Source organism: Buteo buteo, chromosome 25 (assembly GCF_964188355.1).
Source record: "Buteo buteo chromosome 25, bButBut1.hap1.1, whole genome shotgun sequence".
Taxonomy (NCBI): Eukaryota; Metazoa; Chordata; class Aves; order Accipitriformes; family Accipitridae; genus Buteo; species Buteo buteo.
Genome location: NC_134195.1, coordinates 363,093 through 384,716, shown reverse-complemented (window position 1 = coordinate 384,716; position 21,624 = coordinate 363,093). Strand labels below are relative to the sequence as shown.

The following is a 21,624-nucleotide window of genomic DNA, read 5'->3' as shown; positions in this document are numbered from 1 at the left end:
GGACAACTATGATCATCAAGTACTTCGAGCTGTATTGTTTGTAGTTGTTAAGTGAGGAAAGACCACCGTGGTACACAACGCTGACCACAGATATCCCAAGGCTTGCTACAGGGACACTGTAGCAGCAAGCTTTCCTAAGGAGTGTTATAAACTTTGGCATTACACTAACAGAGTAAATAAGGCATTATCAAAACACTATCCCAAAACCTAACCACTTTGCATTTGTAAAATCCAACACTTGAAATGTTCCAAGTATTCTAAAAGAACAGCCACCTTATGCCACGTACCTATATACATTATTGCTGTTTATCATACAGAAATATCTGGTTCATTACAGTGGTTCAACTCATAACTTATGACAGTGAAGCTGTCTGAAAGAGATTAGTAGGTTGTGTCCACTTCATCAGAAATTCCCTTTTGTCAGGACAGTTAAAGTTGGGTTCCAATTAAAGGGGAAGAGGAAGCGTGGTTTTGCCAGATGGACACTTCTTTTCAGAGGGCTTTCCTGAAGTAAATACATTCTGTCATGGATAATTAAGAGAATTCTTGGTGGGATTGTATCATTAAGTGGTTCTAAGTCACCATAAAAATTTAGCATGAAGCCCTATGATGAAAGAGAAGGGATTTTTTTTTTTTTAGGTAGCATCTAGCTGCTTGCTACTTGACACCTCTCCTGATAGAGGATGAGTGCTGACACACCTGCATTTTGTTGTAAAACTTTCTGGACTATAGCAGGCTTGATATAAGGGAAAGAGAATACAAAATTAGTTGTTAGTCTTGAAACTTTATTATAGCTGATAACTCAGTGCAATAAATGTTGCTTGTGGTAATAAGGATTTCACCGATCACAGTTAACCTCTTCAGTAAAAAAACTGGTTATAAGCAAAAAGCTTCATTTTCTAATTGCTTATATTCGTAACAATTTACCCATTTGAGGTCTCAAGAGTACTCTGAAGCTTCTGGGCTGTGCTGAGACTAGAAATAGCAGACCTATCGAATACAAAAAGAAAAACACAGAAGCAAGGGGCTGAATAAGGTTATTTATCCTAGTTTATTGGTCAGAGAAAGAGTCAAGAGACCAGATGAAAGCATATTTTGTCAAGGAATTAAGCCAAACGGGAATCATATGTAACACCCTTGTTTACATATGCCAATATAAGAGGCATGAAATACTTAGCATGGTAAAGCTTCAACTGGAGTATTCTGTGTGATTTTGGGCATCCCATTTCAGGGAAATCAGATCAGTTAGAGAAAATCCAGAGGAAAGCAATACAAAAATCTATCAGAAAAATGACTTAGAGCACAAACGTTCAGCCTACAGAAGACTAAGAAACATATTGCAAAGAGGAAGGTCCTACAGTCCTTTGGGCCCAAACCCATAGACATGGAAATACCACTACTTTACACAGCTGACCTGAGGGACACAGAAGAATAGCATGGTAGAGCATGAAACAGATCTTAGAGAAATGATCCAATTTCAAGGAGATGCAAAATGTGAAGGTACTGTACTAGAACTAAGATGAAGATAATTTCCAACACTCACGTATTCTGGATTTTAATACTGCATTCCTATCAAGTTTGCAGAAGACGTCAAACTGGGGGGGAACAGCAAATATGCTGGAGGGTAGGGCTGCCCTTTACAGGCTGAAGGAATGGGCCAACAGGAACGTCATGAAATTCAGCAAAGACAAGCGCAAAGTCCTGCAGGTGGCAAGGAATAAACCCTTGCAATGATACAGGCTGATGAGCTGGGAAGCAGCTCTGGGGAAAAGCCCTAGGGGCCCCGAGGGCAGTGAGCTGGGCAGTAGCCAGCAATGAGCTCGGGCAGCAGAAATGGCCGGCAGCATCCAGGGCTGCACCACCAGGAGCACTGCCAGGAGACCAGGGGTTGTTTCCCCCTGCCCAACACTCACTGTTAGACCACATCTACGTATTGCAGCCAGCTTTGCGCACGCACACACGATACACAGAAGACATTGCTAAACTGGAGTGAGATCAGTGGAAGGCCACCACGATGGTCAGGGCTGGAGACATGATGTGGGAGGCTTGGTGAGTGAACAAGGCTTGTTCAGCCCAGGGAAAGGCAGGCTCCAGAGACACAAACATCCTTGGAGGTTTTCAAGACTTGACTGGACAAAGCTCTGAACAACCCGATCTGATCTCACAGCTGGCCCTGCTTGGAGCAGGTGGTGCCCTAGGGACGTCCTGAAGTCCCTGCCAAAATGAATTATCCTATGATCCTATGAAACACACTGAACTTACTTCTCAGAAATGTTGGGAGTTTTTTGGACCTCATATAAAACCAGTAATTTTAGCCCCAGAAGAGCGGGAGACCAAGAAAAGGTAGGTCTCGAATTGCTGGGGACACTACCTTGACCTTTGAACAGTCCCTAAAACACAAAAATCGAACATGGCTTTTGGAGCCGTACGATATCTGAGGACAGGTAAGTTTTATTTAGAAATAAGAGATGACAGTGTTCTAAAATCAGAACAATCTTAAACATCAGAGCCCTACCAAAGGATGAGTCAAAATAGGAAGAGTATATTTGTGCACTGCAACTCTTCTGCTTAGGTCAGCAGCCCTTTTCACTAGTTTATCTAGTAGATAAAATAGCACAGCATTATTACTTTATGAGGACGAAAATGTCTTCTCACCTTGGAAATAACTATTTGGACATCAACTTCTGAACAGTCTTTCTTCTTTAAAAATTTAGAAAACTTACATTTTAAAGAAATTAACTTTAAATTTTAAGAAAAACTGATATGAACAATTTACCATCATGAAATTTCCAGACACTGTGATTGCCTTCTGTGAACTAGAAATCAAAGGAAACCTCTTTTAGGATTTTTTTTACATCTTAAAAATATCTGGAGAAACAGTATTATAGGTAAGTCAGAAGATTTCCATCAGTTCTTTTAGAAAGAGCTGTGGCACAGGGCCAAACTCACAAAATTTATGAAGATATCCCATGCAAGCTGTATCAAAATAATTGTCAAGATACATGCTGTGACCACCACCAACACCTCCAAACTAATTCAACTCAGCTTGATTTCGTATCTAGGCAATAAATGGTTTGTACCTTCCACATGAAACCATTCATTTGTAAGTCTAGCAGGATGACTGAAAAATAATTCTTTCTTGCACAAAAACATTCAGGGAGGATAAGATTTTTGTTCTACCGGGCTTCCAACTAAAGATGTACACTAAATGAATTCAATCTTTATTTAGATCTTAGTTCTTATGTTGTATGAAGTAGCAAAAAAGATAGGGCTGAAAGTCACTACAGAAACTTTTGCTTATTCCAAATATCGTCCTGAGGCAGAAAATCACAAGTTTAAAGATTCAGGAATGACAGATTCATCTTCCTGGTAAGAACTGGGAACACAAATGTGAGCACAGCTAGAAAAGTCCTGGCATTACTTTATGAATCAGTTAAGTTTTCTGTTTCTTTTGTGTAGCTGTTGCAACAGCTTTTCAAAGAACCTGTCTGTTTGCACAGTAGATCCTGTCTCAATAGAAAGGATTGGACCAGATCTCTGGAGGCCCCGTTCAAACCAAGGGCAAAGGAAAATATTATTTTTCTCTGTTTATATTCCTATACTTGGTGAAAGGAAAAAAAAAAAAAAAACACCAAAAAAACCCCCGCCACGCATGAGAAGAGCTGAATGTCATAATCTGTTCTTTTCTGAGATACCAGGGTAACTGGTTCCTGTGAGGAATTACAACTTTTATGGTGTGCCTTCTTCTTCTGATCCACTCACCCACTGTCGTTTCTCCGCTACTTGTAGGACTTCTCTTAGCTAACTCCTAGAGAACCAGAATACTTTCAACTCCTATTCTAGCACAATTGACCACACTATCTAGTACATTTATTTTGCTAAAAGGAGTTCAAGATTAGTGGGTAAAGAATTCACATGGAAGCAGCAAAGAATAAATATTTAACATAAACTAAATACAGGACTCTGTATCAATACTTAATTATGCAATACAAGCCACTGCAGATCATATTATGAATCAGAAATTCTAGATTTTGTCTATAAATCCCTTGTTTCTTTTATAAAAATGGCATACCATAAAACACTTAATATTCATTCACTAATTCAAAATAGCTATTAAAGCAGAGCTCCTGATACTTCATGTTTATTTATACAAGCCAGAACTTTTTTGTTCTTAAAGAACAAAAAAACCATACTTTTTTTTTTTTTTAGTATCGTGCTATAGTCATGTGGAAACCTGTCATGCAGTAATTCTCCAAAACCATTATGTGTTGTCCAGCTAAAGAAATTCAGAACAGAGAAATGAAATTGGGCTGTTTAAAAATATCATCTTCATCCTTGATACAATTTTCTGCATACCTCTCCCCTCACACAGAGGTATCCAAATTCTTTGTAATTATGGATATAGGCAGGAAATAGAACTGACTTGTCTCTTCCTTTGCATGAACTGGTTCACAAGTCAGCTTTATAGGCAACTGGTAGGAAATACTGTATTTATATCCTAGAGGAGAGCACATCACTTAGACTGAATGGATTCAGATATGCCTGTCAGAAGCATTCATACACTTCTAGTGTTGTAAAGGCTTTTATTACAGCTTGACCTTAATTGAAATGGTCATTAAAAAACGCAAAGTATCCTCCCAGTGCTAGCTTTTATAAAACGTTGCAATTGTTCTAAAAACAGACACAGACCCAGACCATGCATGTCATGACATCATATTTAGTGATTTTGGGCCACTGGAATGACAAGAAAGAAGATTCTTTTCTTACCAGGTTTACATGTACTGTGAAGTAGATTAATGATTTATTCCACCACTGTATATTGTCCCAACTCAGCAAAACATATATGTGTAACTAAATTCAAACCCGTGCTTCATCCCACTGATTTCAGTTCAATCTTACTATCATAATAAATGTTAAGATGAAGCACAACCAGAAGTTATAGGTTGACACCCTATGTTGAGCTTTAATTCACTATGAAAGAAAGGAAGACAGATGAGGTGTTTAAGTGAGACAGCAGGAGATAAGTAGTATTAGAGACCTAGACTTCAAGCTGCCCTAACCATTGCCTAAGTAATTTCTAGGCATATCACCTTACCATACATTTACTTCTACACAATGCAATGCAGCATTACACAAAGATTCCTGACCTATACCTATATGACCTAGGTGTAGTACAGAAAGCACAACAGTGAGGCTAATTACCTCAAATGGACCACTGCCCCAACACAGCTATGGTACTTTTTGCACGGCACCATCTGAGGTGTCTCTGCTACACTCTGCAACGAGCCACACAGACTTCTCTTTTGCCTCCACCTGTCTTTATATAAAGTCTAAAACAAAGCCAGTTTTAATTGGACAATTCTTATTACAAAATCTTCATTAATTGATGCTTTGTCGCTAGAAAATTCTCAAGAGAGCCAATGTCACAGGAGGATGAAGCAGCATTTCATAATCAGGTGCCAGCTCTAACACAATCAATATGCATGTTGTGGGTGTCATTTAATGTGACATTGTATTAAGAAGCATGGATTAACAAGCTAAATCCCTTCCTTCCCCTTATTAGTGCTGCTCAATGAACCATGTACCTGCACAACCATGTGAGAAGTGTGTGGCTGTTGCTTTTGCAGTCCCCATCCCTCCTTATCATCCAGCTCAGGGTAGTAACTCTGATTAAGCATAATGGTCATCACTGAAAATTCAACATTATCAGATCAGTTAATTTGTACTTTAAGCTAAGGTGGAAATTATAGTACCTCAAATATGTGTTAGTTCCAGTCAAAATATAACCATTTATAAACCAGTTTTCTTACAACTAGGTCAGTTTATTGTCCTCACATTAAATATTTGTGAAGCCTTTCTCTGAAATACACCAATTTTTTCTAAAAGGTTAGCTATTCCTGTGACTACTTACTAAAGCCCAGGATTTAATTTAGGTATAACTAAACATCGAACTTAAGGACTGTTTTGCCAGACTGAGAATGAGTGACTTCATAGATTCACAAATGTTTCAAAAACCGCTGGGATGAAGGGTATAGAGTGTATAAAGCAAAGACATTATCTTTCAAAAATAAATTCCACTAATCTCTACTTATTTGCAAAGCCACAGAATAAGAAATTACAACAAATATTTTTATTTCGTTAGATCTCTCATGTGAATATGAGAGGACAATGTATTCTGCTTAGCGAGGAAAAGCTGCCTTGCACTTAGCACTGTTTGATATGTAAACAGGAATGAGATAAAGACAAAGCAAAACAGTTGACATCAATGAAGTAAACAACATTTACAGAACATGGTAACTTTTTTCTCTGAGGGAAAAGGGGCACGTTTTACTGCTTTCTTTTTCCTTTTTCCTCCAGCTTTTAAACCTATTCCAATCTGAACAAACTTTACATCCTTTGAACCATGCTACGCAGTAGCACTGAGCTGAATTTACTGCTAACCATTTAAGACCACAGATTTCTGCTCATGACTAGTGCAATAAGGCACCAAAATGAGCATTTCAAAAATAGGAGTAACTTTGTTAATGTCAAGAGGTAAAGTATCAGCACAAAATTAATAAATTTAACACTGCAGACAGATTTGGTGATTGCCAGAACACAGCTCTTACTTTTATTTTTCTAAACTAAGAAAATCACGTCAAGATATGTCTTTTGTAAACTGGTTTCAGCACAGAAAGCTTATATTAGCCTGTGTGTTGCTCAGTAAATAGTTTTATCTTGACATTTACCTAAGACAAAATTTCAAATAGTTCTCTAAGTGTACTTGTACTATGAAGAACCTAAGTTTTTACAGGCAGTGGATATATTCAAATGGAAAGCAAAGAAATACAGCTTGGTCTTTACTCTCAAAATGCCAACTGTGTTTAGGCTAAGCTCAGGTACACTTTTTTTTTTTTTAAATTATACTGATATTCCCGTGGAACAGGTTTAAATCAGAGACTCAAGCCATCTGTTCCTACAGTTACGTAAGAATGTAAATCTAGGATAATTCCACTAAAGAAAAAAATGAATGCACAACAGAAGTGACTCAGAATTTCTCACACCTCTGGTGACATGAGAAGAAATAATAAAGGCAGTATACCTTGTAGTGCTGTTTCTCTGACTCATATTATACAGTATTTTATAGGACAGATGCACTTAGGAGATCGTAATTCTGTGAACTATCACTTTACAAGCATAATTTTGAAGTTGAATATACATTAAATAAGGAGCACGATGATGATAAAAAAGTAGCAAATATTGAGCACTGCTGAACATGTAAAGAAAGTCAGTCAGTCTGCCTGCAAGTGCAAACTGGTCCAACCCCTGTCCTGAAATGCTTCAGAAATTGTGTTTGAACTTTGCTCCTACAACCAAGAGTAATTTTGTATTCCTGTATTCAGACTTACTTTGGCAGTACTTGCCCGGTAGATGCCATTAAGTTTATGAGCCTCAAGGCACTTCTCCACCAGCATTTGCTACTTTTAAAATGCTGATTCATTAAATAAAGCTTACTGGGTTAAGAGCCACAGTATCAGATCTAACATTTTAAAAGTGCTCTGTAACTTTCAGCAGTATCCAGTTAAAATGTTGATAAAATACTTCAAATTGTTTCATATAAACACTGACTGTAGTTCATGGATCAGTTTCAGATCAGCTGATTTACAAGAAGCCCTCTTCTTCCATGCAGGCATGGCCATGTCTATTCAGGTACGTATACTAAACAAGTAATTCTGAAGAGCAAGATCCCTTTAAAGCCCTTTAACTTTGCCAAAAAAAGTTAAGGCCCCTTAAGACACTAGTCACTCTAGTGACTTTTGAAATACTGGGAAATATACAGTATTTTCACAGGAATGAGACAATTTTATGGAGGATTAATATAATTAATTAATCAATAACAATTATTTACCCATTACGGGCTAAGAAAATCTCACACAATACAAGAATATGAGTTGGTGCGGTACCTAACTTTACCCACTTGTTCTACAAAGCAAGAATATTCTTCTTTCTACTTTAAATGGAGTAAATACATATGTATTTATGTATGTTATCTATTTAGCAATCAACCAGCCACAATCATTAGTGGCCATCCCCTTAACGTAAGGAGAGGGTCCTGCTTTTTGCACAGCCAGCAAGCTACACGACGCTGAAGACAGGGCTCAGTTACGGAGAATTCACTGCTGCTCTCCCAAGCTCAGCAAGACCTGCCTTGCCTCCCCCTGTCCCAGGTGCGTTCCAGGACTGCCAAAACAGGAATAGGATAGATACGTATGTGTGTGTGCTTCTCGCACCTTCTCAGCCCTCCCACTAAAATCATGCCGGATAAAAACTCACAAATGAACTACTTCCGACATTAAATCTCCCATGGTGTCTTCCATTGCCTCTCCTAAGGCAGAAACTACTGAAGATCCATAAGCTGTATGCTCAGCAAACCTGTAGTAAACTTCACAGGTTGCACATTGAAAACTCAATTCAAGGGCTGCATCTAAGCAGGTTACTTATGTGCTGAAGTTACACTGAAGTTACACTGTATTAAAGGAACTGGCCTTCCTAAATCAAGAGAATTTGCAGATTTACTTCAGTACTTTGACGGTTTGTGCATCCAAATAGGACGAAGAGAATCCCTGTTGAGTCTTACTGCTAAAATCCACACTGTGTTTACACATAGGGATTTGCAGTTTGTGCAATTTAGTTATGTAGGCAGGCTAGATTTGTATCCAAATAAATTGTTTTCTAAATAAAATAAAATAAAATAATAAAATAATATAAAATTAAATTAAATTAAATTTTAAAAGCACAGAAAAACAATGATAGCCAAGTAAAATATACCTCAGAGTAGCCCTTTTTTCCCCCCTAAGATACAGGGCAAGGTGGAATGGGAAGAGATTGGAGAGGATTATAATTGCACGTTTAAAAAACAGGCTCCAGAGTAAACTACAGAACCACTGAATTTGTTAAGATGTTCCCATCTGTTCCAGTTTTGACTTAAGGACCAACCTAACTCCATAACATACACACTGAAGTTAAGTTCATCATAGTACATATTTTATTAGATGCTGCTCCATTTCTCTTAATTGCTACCTGATTGAGGAATCCTGTTTAAACAGGGGATTAGGTCTGGAAATATGGCAAATATACATCATGGAGATGAAAATATAGTGGGAAAGCAATCCTGAGAGCATGATGGAAATGAGAAAAGGACTGCAGGTACAAGAAAGTACAGATACATCTCTAACAGTGAATCTGATTTCTCTAGCTGCACCTGAAACCAAAGACATAACTTATACAGAAGCAAACCCAAAGAAATACTCAGAAATACTAGGATAAAAATGTACACTCTCTAGCAGTAGCAGTTTTAACCCATCTGGATTTGGGACAGGAAAGTGATAGAAAATAAAGCCCAAGCGAACAATGATTTCAACAGAAAAACATATGAAAGAAAGTCCAGTACTCATTACTGGAAAATTTTAATGACATAAGACAGTCTCCAATTGTTTTCCAATGAATTATTCCACTAAATAAATGATTTTCCTGTTTAAAAGTATCATTTTCATTATCCATTTTTACTGTGAAAGGACACAGATTTTTTTTTTTTACAAGTGATTAGCATTGTTCTTAGTCTTCATAATCCTCATCTTGAGTGAACAAAACACATCATGAAAACTGGCATCAGTGTACCAGCGTCAAAATAAACACTGCAATTACTGTGTAAGTTTAATACTAAGCTGAAACACCAGCTTGGTAAACTGATTTCTACCCATTTAATGATTTGGTTATGTTAAAATTTCATAGAGATTGAAGCAGAAATTAGAAGGTGCCAGCATTTGTCATAAGCCATAAATTACACTTCCCTGTAATTATGGTTAAGAATGCAGTTTGTTTGTCAAATGGTATTTCTACATTGCTTTGGTGCCCTTTTCCATCATTTTAGTCAGCAGAAAATTTCTACTAAGTTTTTCATTTCAGAGGACTTTCTTGATTTGCATAGTTCTTTGCGCAAACTGGATTTGTTCTAACAATTTTTCTCACCCATATTACTCCTATTCAAGAAATGTTGAAACTTCAGATCAGGTAAGCAGAGGCCTTACTAGCACAGACAGGTCACAGACCAAAATCATAGAATCATTTAGATTGGGAAAGACCTTTAAGATCATCAAGTCCAAAATGGCGTGTCAGGAAGCATCGAACCTCATACATGTTTCTTCCTTGAAATAGTCTGAACTACTCCCATTCAGCTCTCCCCACGTGTCTCCTTGTCTGATCCAGAGTGCTGTTTGCACAGATTTGACAAAATACAGCCTTCCCTGGTTAGATAGGCTAATGTATCTGTGAAAATCATTAAGCATCCCCAAAGTATTTTACATCTGTTGGCTGCCAATCAAAGGTGACTTGAAACTATTGAAACTATACTTGTAACTATTTTTGTTTACTTTTGATATCAACCACTAAGTACAACAAGCTTCATATGATTTATTTGTACTATACTAAGCTGCAGCAGTAACACTTTGTGCCATGGTGCCAAGACATGTGTCATAAACTAATTGGAGACAGACAAGGCCTATACGTAGAATAAACAAGTTCCAACAATCATCTGGGTGATGGGTGATTCAGTACAAGATATTCTTGCACCGTTCTGTCCTGCATTATATTGCATAAAATAATTTTAGAAGTCAGACTGTTGGAGCTGCCATTTTTTGGAGCTGTATAAAACTGAGATCCTAACATCTTCTGGTCATTTAACATATTCAGAAGACTTCTATTGGTTACTTGTAGGCTTTAGACAAAACTCAGTTTGAGTAGTTATATTTTAACTACAAAAAAATCCATGTGCAAATCCAGCAGGAATCAAAGGAAACTGTGAATGGCACTAACCTGACACCATCACTCTTTAACCTGTGTAGAGGTCACTTTGAGATACGATTAATGAAAGAACTATGGGAAGAAAACTATGCTACACTTTGGGTTGACCTTGCCTGACTTTCCAGAGAGAGCTGGCTATAGTACCTATCAAGTTACTCCAGTGCAGTGAAAAAATCAGGCTAGCTCAGGGAGCTCAGTGAAGACAGTAAGTTCAAACAACGGTGAGAGGTATCATCTCAGATCTAACATTAAGCTGAGATGAGCTGGGTTCAATGACTGGGGCTTCCGTAGGCCAATAGCAATTTCTTAAATGACCCATTCCTGACTGGAAATTCATCTACAGTAATTGTATCAGGATGATTCTAAGAGTGACTTTTGAAATATAAATTGCAGAACTATATTATCACTCAAGATTTATGTAATGTAATAGCTAAGTGGTTTCAGGAGCTGAATCCACTGAATCTCCCCCCACACATGAGATGATTAGCATCCTAGTAAAGTGCAGAGACATATCTTGTACTTAAACTAAAAGCCAAATGAACTCCTCTACCATTTTTGTAAGTGAGTAATCACATCTACTTTTAAGCCAGGGTTTCTACAGCAATTTCATCCCTTGGAACTACATCCATTTTCAGTCTGACATGAAATACTGGTGGGCTGCCTAAACAGTCAGCACTGAATCTCTTCAACAGAGGACCAAATTTAACCTCAATATATATATAACTTCCACAGATCTCTGGAGATTTCTTTTTTCTAACAAAAGGTTGAACTTGGCCAAGAAACTTTAAGGTGTAAGATGCTCATCAACAGAATTCACAACAAACTGGAAAGTCATCTGGTTCATATTATAATTATTTTTGCAATTTCTTTCTCAATTTCAAGCAAATTATTCCAAACAATGTTTATAGTATGTTTAGTTTTCAGTTAAAACTAAGACAGATAGATGTTCTGTCTTCAGTAGACTCTATAGATCCCAGTGCTCTTTATTACCAGGTTTGTTTCTTTCTCTTGGATTAAACAGATTTCATTTTTTCCTGCCTCCTCCTCTTTATCTTTCATGCCACAGAGAGATTATTCTCCTCTTATTTTCTGCATGTGTTTCCGTATCATGCTCACCCCAAAGGAGACAAGAAAGACAAAGCCTCTCTCAATCAAAGAAATAGCAAATGGTATCATGCCAAGTCAAATGAAGTAAATGCAAGTTTGTGGATTAAAACTAAACATGCAGAAGTAAACTCACTAGGGCTATAAAAAGGCAAAAGTTGAAGTGGTTTTATACGGTCTGATGTGATTTTTTCTGTTCTGAACTGCTCACTGGCACCAAGAGAATGTAAAACACCAAAGATCACCAGATATCTGAGTTCCTTTAGGACAATACAGAAATACAAGGAGGAGTGCCTTAGCTCTACTGTACCACTCTAAACATACAATTTACTCCTGAAAAAACATCTCGTTTGTTCATTTATACATAGTCAGTTCTATACCTTCGGCTTGTTAGAATTATGACGGAGAGAAGAACAGTTGTTGAGAAGCGAGGTAATTGTAATGAATGATTTCTTTACCTCTGAGAGTCTGCCAGTGGAGTGCTGTACATCCTCTGCCACTATTCAATCAATATGTATGAAGAATAATACAATGAAGAGGGGATTGTTAACATCAAATGAAAGAAAATACCCAGAGGAATATGAGTTTCAGATTTACACTCTTGAACAAAGCAGAATTTCTATAGCATTTATTCTGAAAGCCAGACAAATAACACGTCCACTTGGGACCAAAGACACTGAGCTAAGTCTCCAACTTACTTTACCACCTTTACTTTGTTAAATAAAAAATTATTCTTGGATTTCATGTAAATTAACGATTATTGAACATAATTGGAGCTATATTTTCTTAAAGGATCCTTTGGGAATAAAACAGTAATGTCAAAAGCAGCTAATGTCAAAACTGGAATAAATAAATTAAACATCAAAATCCAAAGCTAAGATACCTCTGCTTTCAAGTAGAAAACTACTGTTTGGGATATCTTGACATGTAATTAGAAGGCAAGTGTGCAGGTGTGTATGTAATGAACCCTGAATCGAGGATGAACCACTCAGAACAACTGCACAGCCAGATACTCAAAACAAATATTGTGAAATAAAGTTAATAACATAGAGGTATACCTGATGCATGAGGTGTAGGAATCTGCAAATAGAAAAATAACCACTTAATTTGCAAAATAAAGCAGATGACACACATGAATATTTCAGTTTTGTTTTGAAAACCTAAGCTGTGATCCTGATTGTATCTTCTGTAATTGAAATACTAACCTCCTAGTAATGTATCTTGTAGGACACTATCCACAACCATCTCAGAAAGAGGGGTTTTAAGACACAGGAAATGCAGTCAATTTTCAGAAAGACACTGTATAATATTAACTTTAACACTGACACTATTGTTAGTTATTTCCTGAATATTAAGGTGCACAGTGATGATCTTAGGGAGGAAGTTTTTTAGTCTGCATGGTCCAGTCATCATACCCACCCAGTTAAAAAATACTGAAAAATTTATTAGCTTCTGTACGCTAATAGGCTGCTTAGGGTTCCATCTAATTTTCATTAAAACATGAGAGACTAAGCCTAAAATACAACAGACTAAGCCTAAAAACTTAGCTGAACAGAAGTGAAGTACACGAGTAAGAAAAATGAGACGAATTAGACCACAGAGTAACACTTTAAAAAATCAACACTGGATGCAAAAAAACCCAAACTTAGTTATGCCCTGTTGTATTTTTCGATCTCTGAAACATCTGAAAACATGTATTGTAAAATGTTACGTTAGCATTAGATAAAATTAGTTCTGGTTTATCAGTATCATTTTAAAACATGAAGATGTATCTTAATACAACATGTATTTTCTGGTGTCCAAGCTCAACAAAACTGAGTTAGTCATGATTACTATCCAGTGTAACAAATCACACACATAAGCCATTTACTGGTGTTGCCTCTCAACTCCTCCTTCTTTGAAGTGTAAACAACACTGATGCTTGAAGATCATTCTCCAAGAGATTAATGGAACCCACATTTCAACAAAAAAATAGGACAAGAGACCTAAGGAGGAAAAAAAAAAAAAAGTTCCTTTTGGTTCAATTCCTGTTCATTTCTGGGGAGGAAAAAGAATAAAACAAGTTGAATAATCTCATGAACCCTATTTACTCAGAAAGCCTGCATGAATGAGGAGAACAAAGGAAAATTAAAGAAGGTAGGAGTACTGGGGTAAAGACACTTACCAGTTGAAATAAAAGGGAAGTGGAGGCTGAACTTACGAGAGCAGGGAAAAACACATTAAAGAGAACAACGTGAAAGTGCATTTTGCTGGAATATGCATATGTTATACATGCAGTAAAGAATGTTCAACCTCAAAAAAAAAATCACTGGAAAAATTCAGACATCAGTAAATACAGGGTTAAACAGGAAAAGAATAAATGGCATGCAGCAAAAGTAAACAAAACAAAACAAAAGCAAAAGATAACAGAGAAAATTTACACAATTCTTTTGATATTGAAATTATTCCAGGTTACATAGATAAAAAACTCACTGAAGCAAGTTTAAACCTGCTCCAGAATCTCAGACAAATGTATCTGCTTCTCCTCTCTCCATTACCTTCCTAATAACTAGCTGGTGTCGTTTAGCTGTCAGACCTCACTGGAATCTGAGTAAATGAAATTGCCTCATTTCATTCGGCATCTACAGATCTTGTCCTTACAATAGTACTACTGGTTTTGAATCAGATTTTCACAGTAGTATTGTATGAGGACAGTTAAGAATCAAGCATTTACAGTTAAAGCTTTTCACTAGACAGCTGAAATACAAGTAAATCATATCAGGAAGATGTAAACTGATGGAAGTGTATGATTTTTATGTTATTTGCTACCATGTACTTTTAAAAAAACAAACAAACCACCAAACCAAACTATTTTCACTTTTTTTACTAAAATAATTTCCAGCAAAATTAACTGAGAGTTAACTCCCTCCATTTTTGAAATCTGTGTTTGAAACTGCATAACTGGATCTTCACATTACCCCACTGTTTAGAAAGTTTGTTGAGCGTGCTTGGAAAGTCTTTACACCCCAATGGTCCTTTGCTGTCCAGGCATGCTAATACACACAGCTTGCACTACATGTATCCCATTGTCTTGTAAGTGTTAATATATTTAAAACGCAAGCTTTTTGGAGAAAAGGAATGTACTGCATGTAATCAAGTTAGGACAGGAAAATTTGCACAGTACCAAAAAAATACAGATTTACTTGTTCAACCAGAACTTGAATGTTTGTTTCCAATTTAAGAGACGTTTGGAAGAGAGAACATGGAAGAAGCAGAGAAATGGAAAAAAAGTTGAGTGTAAATACATTTGGTATGTCTATATATGTGCGTGCACACACAAATTCAAGGTGTATTACTTTGAGACATCTGAGATACAAGAAAGTAAAACAAACACATTGCCCTTGAACCTCTAAGAAATATTTTTTAAATTCTGACTCCAGAAAATGTACCATAAAATCTTATTTCACAATAACCTAAGCTTCACCTCTAAACCCCTCAGCTGTTATGCAAAATGTTTACAAGCAGGAGAAAAAAAAAATCAATTGTATTAGATACAAAATTGAATTTAGCTTGGATATCCAAAGACAAATAACTTTTTCTCAGAGTGCACCAGAGTTATTTTTGGCAAAATAATGTTTTTTCTAGAATAATTCCAGTAAATAATTTGAAAATTAACTTTCTACTTAGCATTCATTACAAAAGGAATATGTTGAAGTAAGATAATAGCAACATGATAAATTTCAGACACTGCCTTCCAGAATCACCCAAACATAGTCATCCAGTCTTTAAAATTCCTTATCCTCTGTAAAATATCAAAGGCGCTTCTAATTTTTTAAGGTCTCAGTTAGTATCTTGGTAGGGTGGTCGGTCAATGCTAAGTACAGGAAAACTAACATAAAGAAAGTAGAAACGAGTGCTAAGTTATCTGCATGATTTAATGCAAGCTAAAAAACAGGCTGGGAAAGGAAAAAGAAATGGGAGACTGATACAGGTTTTTCCTCTTCTTCACTCATGCCTTTACTAAGGACTTAATGCTAAAAGATCCATGGCAGAAAAATCTTAGGGGTGACAGACAAACAACAAATCATTAGCTTAATAGTTGCCACAAAAGCTGCTCTATCTTGAAAGTGTTAATTAAGTACAAGTTTACAGGCAATATGCTAAAGAAAATACACACATTGAAGAAAATATACATATGCAAAGGAGAGCAATTAATAGAGAACTTTGAAGATTTAGCTGTTCATTGATAATGTGGGAAAAAATTAGATTTTCCCTAACTCTCATTAAAAATTGATGAAGGATCTTTCACGTTTCTGTGGGTGCCTTGAATGCCCTCTGCCCCTCTCAAGGGTTTCGCTGCCTGGGATGTGCAAGAAGCCTTGTTGGGACCCCCTTGTTTCAGGAGCGGCTCTGAGCTCAGGCACTGAGCCTTGGTGCTGGCCCGAGCTGGGGTCAGCCATGCCTGTGTCCGGCCACAGACCCCCAACACGGGCCAACATTCCAGCCTGGCCTTGGCCTGTCCCCATTCCCATGGCCATTCCCAGCCCTGGAGGGTACTGCAGGGATGTGCCACGAGGGTGAGGGTCCTGCCTCCCTCCCGTCCCCCCTGCCCATGCGGGGCAGCACCTGCTCCGGCTTCTCTCTGGCCATTACACAGAATTGCCTGAATTCTGGAAATGGTACTGGAAACTCACAACTCAAAGGAGCCCCAGCAAAACCGTCGCTAGCATTTGAGAAGGATTTTGAAGTTCAGAAGTCTCACCCAGTATGATTTCCCTATTTGCGCAGAAGAATTAAGAAGGGTTCAGCCAAGAAGAATTAGAAGGACTTGACCCTCATGGCCATTCAGCTGCAGGGACGGTAAGCCTAACATCTCCTATCACAGCTTTTCTCTCCTCCTGTGCCCACACCTCCCACAATGGAAAAGTGAAACACAGCTGAGGAACCTCTGAGTCTGATGTCGACCTTCCTCCTGAATTTAAATGCATTGAATGCCACTTTCCCGATTGCCTGGAGCTTTAGTCTGTCAGCAGGATTTTAAAACAAAGTTGATCCTCAACAGTGAAGATCATGGAGCCTCAACACTAGACTTCATTGGGGCAAGACTGAGAATTCTGGTACAAATGCCGAGTTTCAGCACACAAAGTCTAACGGCAGTTTGATAAAGTGATGTAATTTGGCACCTCACATAGAAACTATTATTTCAGCAGGACTACCACCCATGGGAGAATCTGATGTAACGCTTCCAGATCTAGTTATTTCATTCACAGTATTTAGATCCAACCAATTTTGTAAGACAAGTCTAACACTTGTTTGGATTTTCCTCTAGTCATCAGACACAGAGATCAACAACAGCCAATTTGTGAAGCAAAGGGATCAGAACGGTACTGTGTAACCACCTCTGTCAATTTTTATGGACACAGCTGGGCTTTATGGGGGTGCTGAAAATTTAAATCAAAGTGAACATCTACGAGGAAAGAAGTGATCTATCAGGCTTGAATACAAGGAAAGAGCATGGAACATCAGAGGACTGGAACACTCCTAAAATGTCTATTTTTCCAGTTATGTGGGACTAATTATAAAAACAACTTTTCTCTATGAATTTACCTTGTATCATCAGACTGCCGCAGCTACATTTGTAGACAAATGGCACAGGTATGGAAAACTGTTAAGTTCTTTTCAAGATTGATATTTCTTTCTGTTGCATTTTAAGTGAGAAAATAATCTAATGATTGGAAAGAAAAATGGTATCCAAAGATAAAAGGAAAGGAAAGAAACACAGAGGGCATGGAAACATGCAATGTCTTCCTGGCTTTATATCCACAGCAGTTAGAAAACAAAGAGGCTGCCCGTAAGTATGCTGAATTGGGGAAAGTTTTGGTAACTGGCCACTCAAAGTCTTGAAAATTCTCATCTTGAGCTCTTCTGCATGAGGGAAAAGAAGAGCAGGGATCAATATGGATGATGCTAGAATTATCACCATTTTCCACACAATGTATTAGTGCTTGTTAGAAAAGATGACGACTGGAAACACACAGAAAAATCAGATGTAAGGCTTTGCACTTAATGCCTCTGAAGATTGTCTATTGGGATCTTTTCTATACCATTCACTTAACCATACTGTAATTTTTAAGCCCTTTTTGAAGACCAACCTTATAATTTAGAGTGGGGAATGATTTCCTCAGCGATCAAGCAAAGAGGTTCTGATCAGTTCAGACTTCAATGAGAAATTCAATCATTTCACTAAAATTACTACTTTATACATGAAATTAATGGAAAGCTGTGTTATTGACAGTGAAGAGGGCACCTGTGCTGAAAAACTGTGAAAGAAGATACATCAGTTCTGTTAACTGATCTACAGCTATCGTTGTGGAGGGGTTTCACTGCTTTTTAAGGAGTGGGAGAAACAGCACAGGCAGAGAGCACACACTGCAGTGCATGTCATTGTTCTGTGGGAGGAAGGAAAGTTTTACACATCTGGGAACAGCAGTCTGACAATGCAACACAAAATGCACTCCCTGACCACAGTCCAGCTTCTGCATAAATGTGTATATTAACACTTTCCCCAGCTTGAAGTTGTTTAGTTTTACACATACAGCTTATTTATAAGCAGTATAATTCAACCTACAAATGCTGGGAGACATTACAAGGGAGGACTAAAAAACGTCTGTCAGAATCACCTTGCAATACTGAGAGCATTGTATCAGTTTGCCTACACTACCAAAAGCCGTAACCGTACAATCAATTAGGAGAACTAGCAATCTTGTTTAAACTGAAAATGGTGACATCAAGTTGAACAGCTGCCAAACCCACCATCATTTCTGAAACCATTTTCTAGAGTTAAGTAGCCTTAAGCTGTATTTCTAATATACATATACAAATGTAATGACATGGTTTTTAATGACAGTATGTTTGAGTATCTTAGATAGACGTACTACACAAAGACGTTCTTCTATTGTTATATATACATGTATACAGCTTTGGAATATGAATGCTAACATGAAGCAATTGGTCCAAAATAATAAAAGTAGGTCTTTCTGCTTTTTTCAGTAAGATTTTTCCCACATTTTTTCTTTGTTGTCTTTCTGTTCTCTCTTTTTGTCCCCTTTTTTCACCAGAGTTGAAGACTGTTTACAAGCTGATCTATCACCATTGTCAGCTCTCTTCTTTGCCCTCTTTTTCACTTTGGTTGCAAGAGTCATCACTAAGGTACCACCTACTGTAACTATGAGGCTAAACTTAATGTGCTAGAAAAGCTAATACATACTCTTATTATGAGGCTAAAATTCACATGCCAGAAAAGCAATGCTTACAGTAATGAACTCTATCTGCACACAGCAAAAAAAAAAAAAAAAAAAACAAACAAGATCAAATTAAGAATAAAACTTCAAATCTCTAATCTCTCTGCATTACACATCATCAAGATAAAGTTCTGCAGTTCTTTTGAAACACACCAAGTTAATAGAAATCTTGGAAATTTTGGTCAAGTATCTGCTGAACAAACCAGCTTCTGAATGTAATGAACACATGGGAGTAGTTGTTGTCAATCAAAAAGCCTCAACTTGCCCTTTCAAGACTCTCTCTCCATTTCCGACATGTTTCCCCTGCTCAATCTTGAAAAATGATCTTACCTTTCAGGAGTTGCTTCTGTCTCTATCCATCATGATCCACATGCAGATAGGGTGGGAGATGTATTCACTCAGATCCCTCCCTACATAGATTTAGATGGCTTGCTACTTTAAGATCCTAGCTGTATACAGGTTCATTAGAAAGTAGCCAGCTATTTGTCTTCATACGATGCCCTAGCAGTCATGTTTGCAAGAACATACATTTAAGTTTCTGAGCTCAAGCTCCCTCTGAGGACGGCATTAAACACCACAGAATTACAACCTAACAACTCCCCCTACATATTGGGGTGAAACCCCAGCCTTACTGAAACTCTCAGTGACTCCAAAGGGGAGGGATTTCCCCTTTTAGTTATTTACAATAACTCTTAACCCAGGATTATATACTGCTTAATACATGAACTTCCTCTCACATTTTACAGCATCAAGTCTAAGAATAAACACTACTGACAATAATATTTTGACTCTTAAAGGTACTTTTATCTAAAATGAGAATGAAAAAACAATGCTACATCTCATTTCTCATATAGCAATGGCTTAAGCAAGCAAACAATGAAAAAATAGGGGTATCTTGTGATCTTAACAGCCATTATTTACTAAGATTGTTCCATCTTCTACATAAAGGTGCAGTATTAAACAATGCAAAGAAAAATAATCAAAAAAACAGTTGGGCATAAAACACCTATAGTTTCAAAAGAGCTGTTATATAATTAATTTTACTATTAGAGTCAAGATTACACTTGCTTAAAGAAAACATGACAAATTCACTTACTGATGTTACCAGAATGATATGTTGTCATCAAAATCTGACTAAGCCAGAAATCATGAATTTATAAGAGGCCAAATCCTGCCTTCCTGATTCATGTACAAGTTCGATGCAGTAGATATTCACCCTTAGTTTACCTCTATCAACCAAGAAAGATCTAGCCCACTGAACTACAACACTCAGGAGTTTACGGTAAGAAATATTTGGCCCAAACTCTCTCTCAATAACACAAGATACAATCTACTCTATGTAGCCAAAGCAAAGCTTTATTGATAAAAGCAGCTTTATGCAAATGGTCAGCTATAAATTACTTCTAAAGCTTTGGCACTGCAGTGTTCAGGCATCTATTTAGAAATACTATTTTGTTCTTTTTGGATGCTTATCAGATATCTTATCAGATAAAGCTTTGTTCATATGAATCTAATTATTCATGTTTTTGCTAAGTTCTTTCCTGTTGGAGCTTCTTGCAAAGTGACTGCAAACTGTTTCATTGTCTGAATAAACTGAGTGACTCCAAACAACTTTTTCTAGAAGAGGAATACATTAATGATTGGGAGCTCAGAATCCTTTTAGTCTTCAAAGCCTTCAAAGGATTTAAAAAATAGAATTTAACTCTTCCCCTTCCCCTCTTTGAAGTGGGCCAATTTTAGTAAAGCAACTTAGCCTCAGGTTTCTTCAGAGCTACTGCATTACACTATTCTGTCCAATACCAGAAGTACTAACAGCTTAAAACACTACCAAACAATGGTAGTCTGAAAACTTGTGTTTAAGAAAAAATCAGAACCAAGTGAAGTTTTTTCTGCAAAAATTAATGTGGTATCTTCCTATTTACAGGCCCCAAATCTAGAACTACTATTTTATTCAAATACTAGCCAGAGTGGAACACAGAAAAGTTGAGAGAAAAATCCATGGGAAAAAGGCTTAGATATTAAAAACTCAAAACATTCATTTTACATAATTTTAATTACTGTTGGTCTTTTTACACTTACTCACTTTACTCATCATAAACTTAGCCAATTTAAGAGCAAAGAGGCGTCTCTCATTTCAGTGATACTTCTTAGGAAAGACTGAAGAAAGAAAGGCAAATGATCTAAATCAGGAATATGTTTTCATTCCAAAAGAATGTGAATTAATAAATTTTGAGATAGTCCCAAATTTTCCTGTAAACCCAAAAACTTCCACTTATATTAAACATTTGGAGTGTATTCAGCCTTAGACACACTACATTTAGGTGCCTGTATACAGCTCTTTATATTTAAGCTCTTACTATTAAAGGGGATGTAGTCAGCACAGTTTATGAAGCCACAAACG

The 21,624-nt window shown here is 37.1% G+C and overlaps 1 protein-coding gene across 1 annotated transcript in view; it reads right to left on the bottom strand.

Moving 5' to 3' along the window:
* MYO16 (myosin XVI) overlaps positions 1 to 21,624 on the bottom strand; it is a 384,622-nt gene that overhangs the window by 132,301 nt on the left and 230,697 nt on the right. The window lies entirely within an intron of this gene.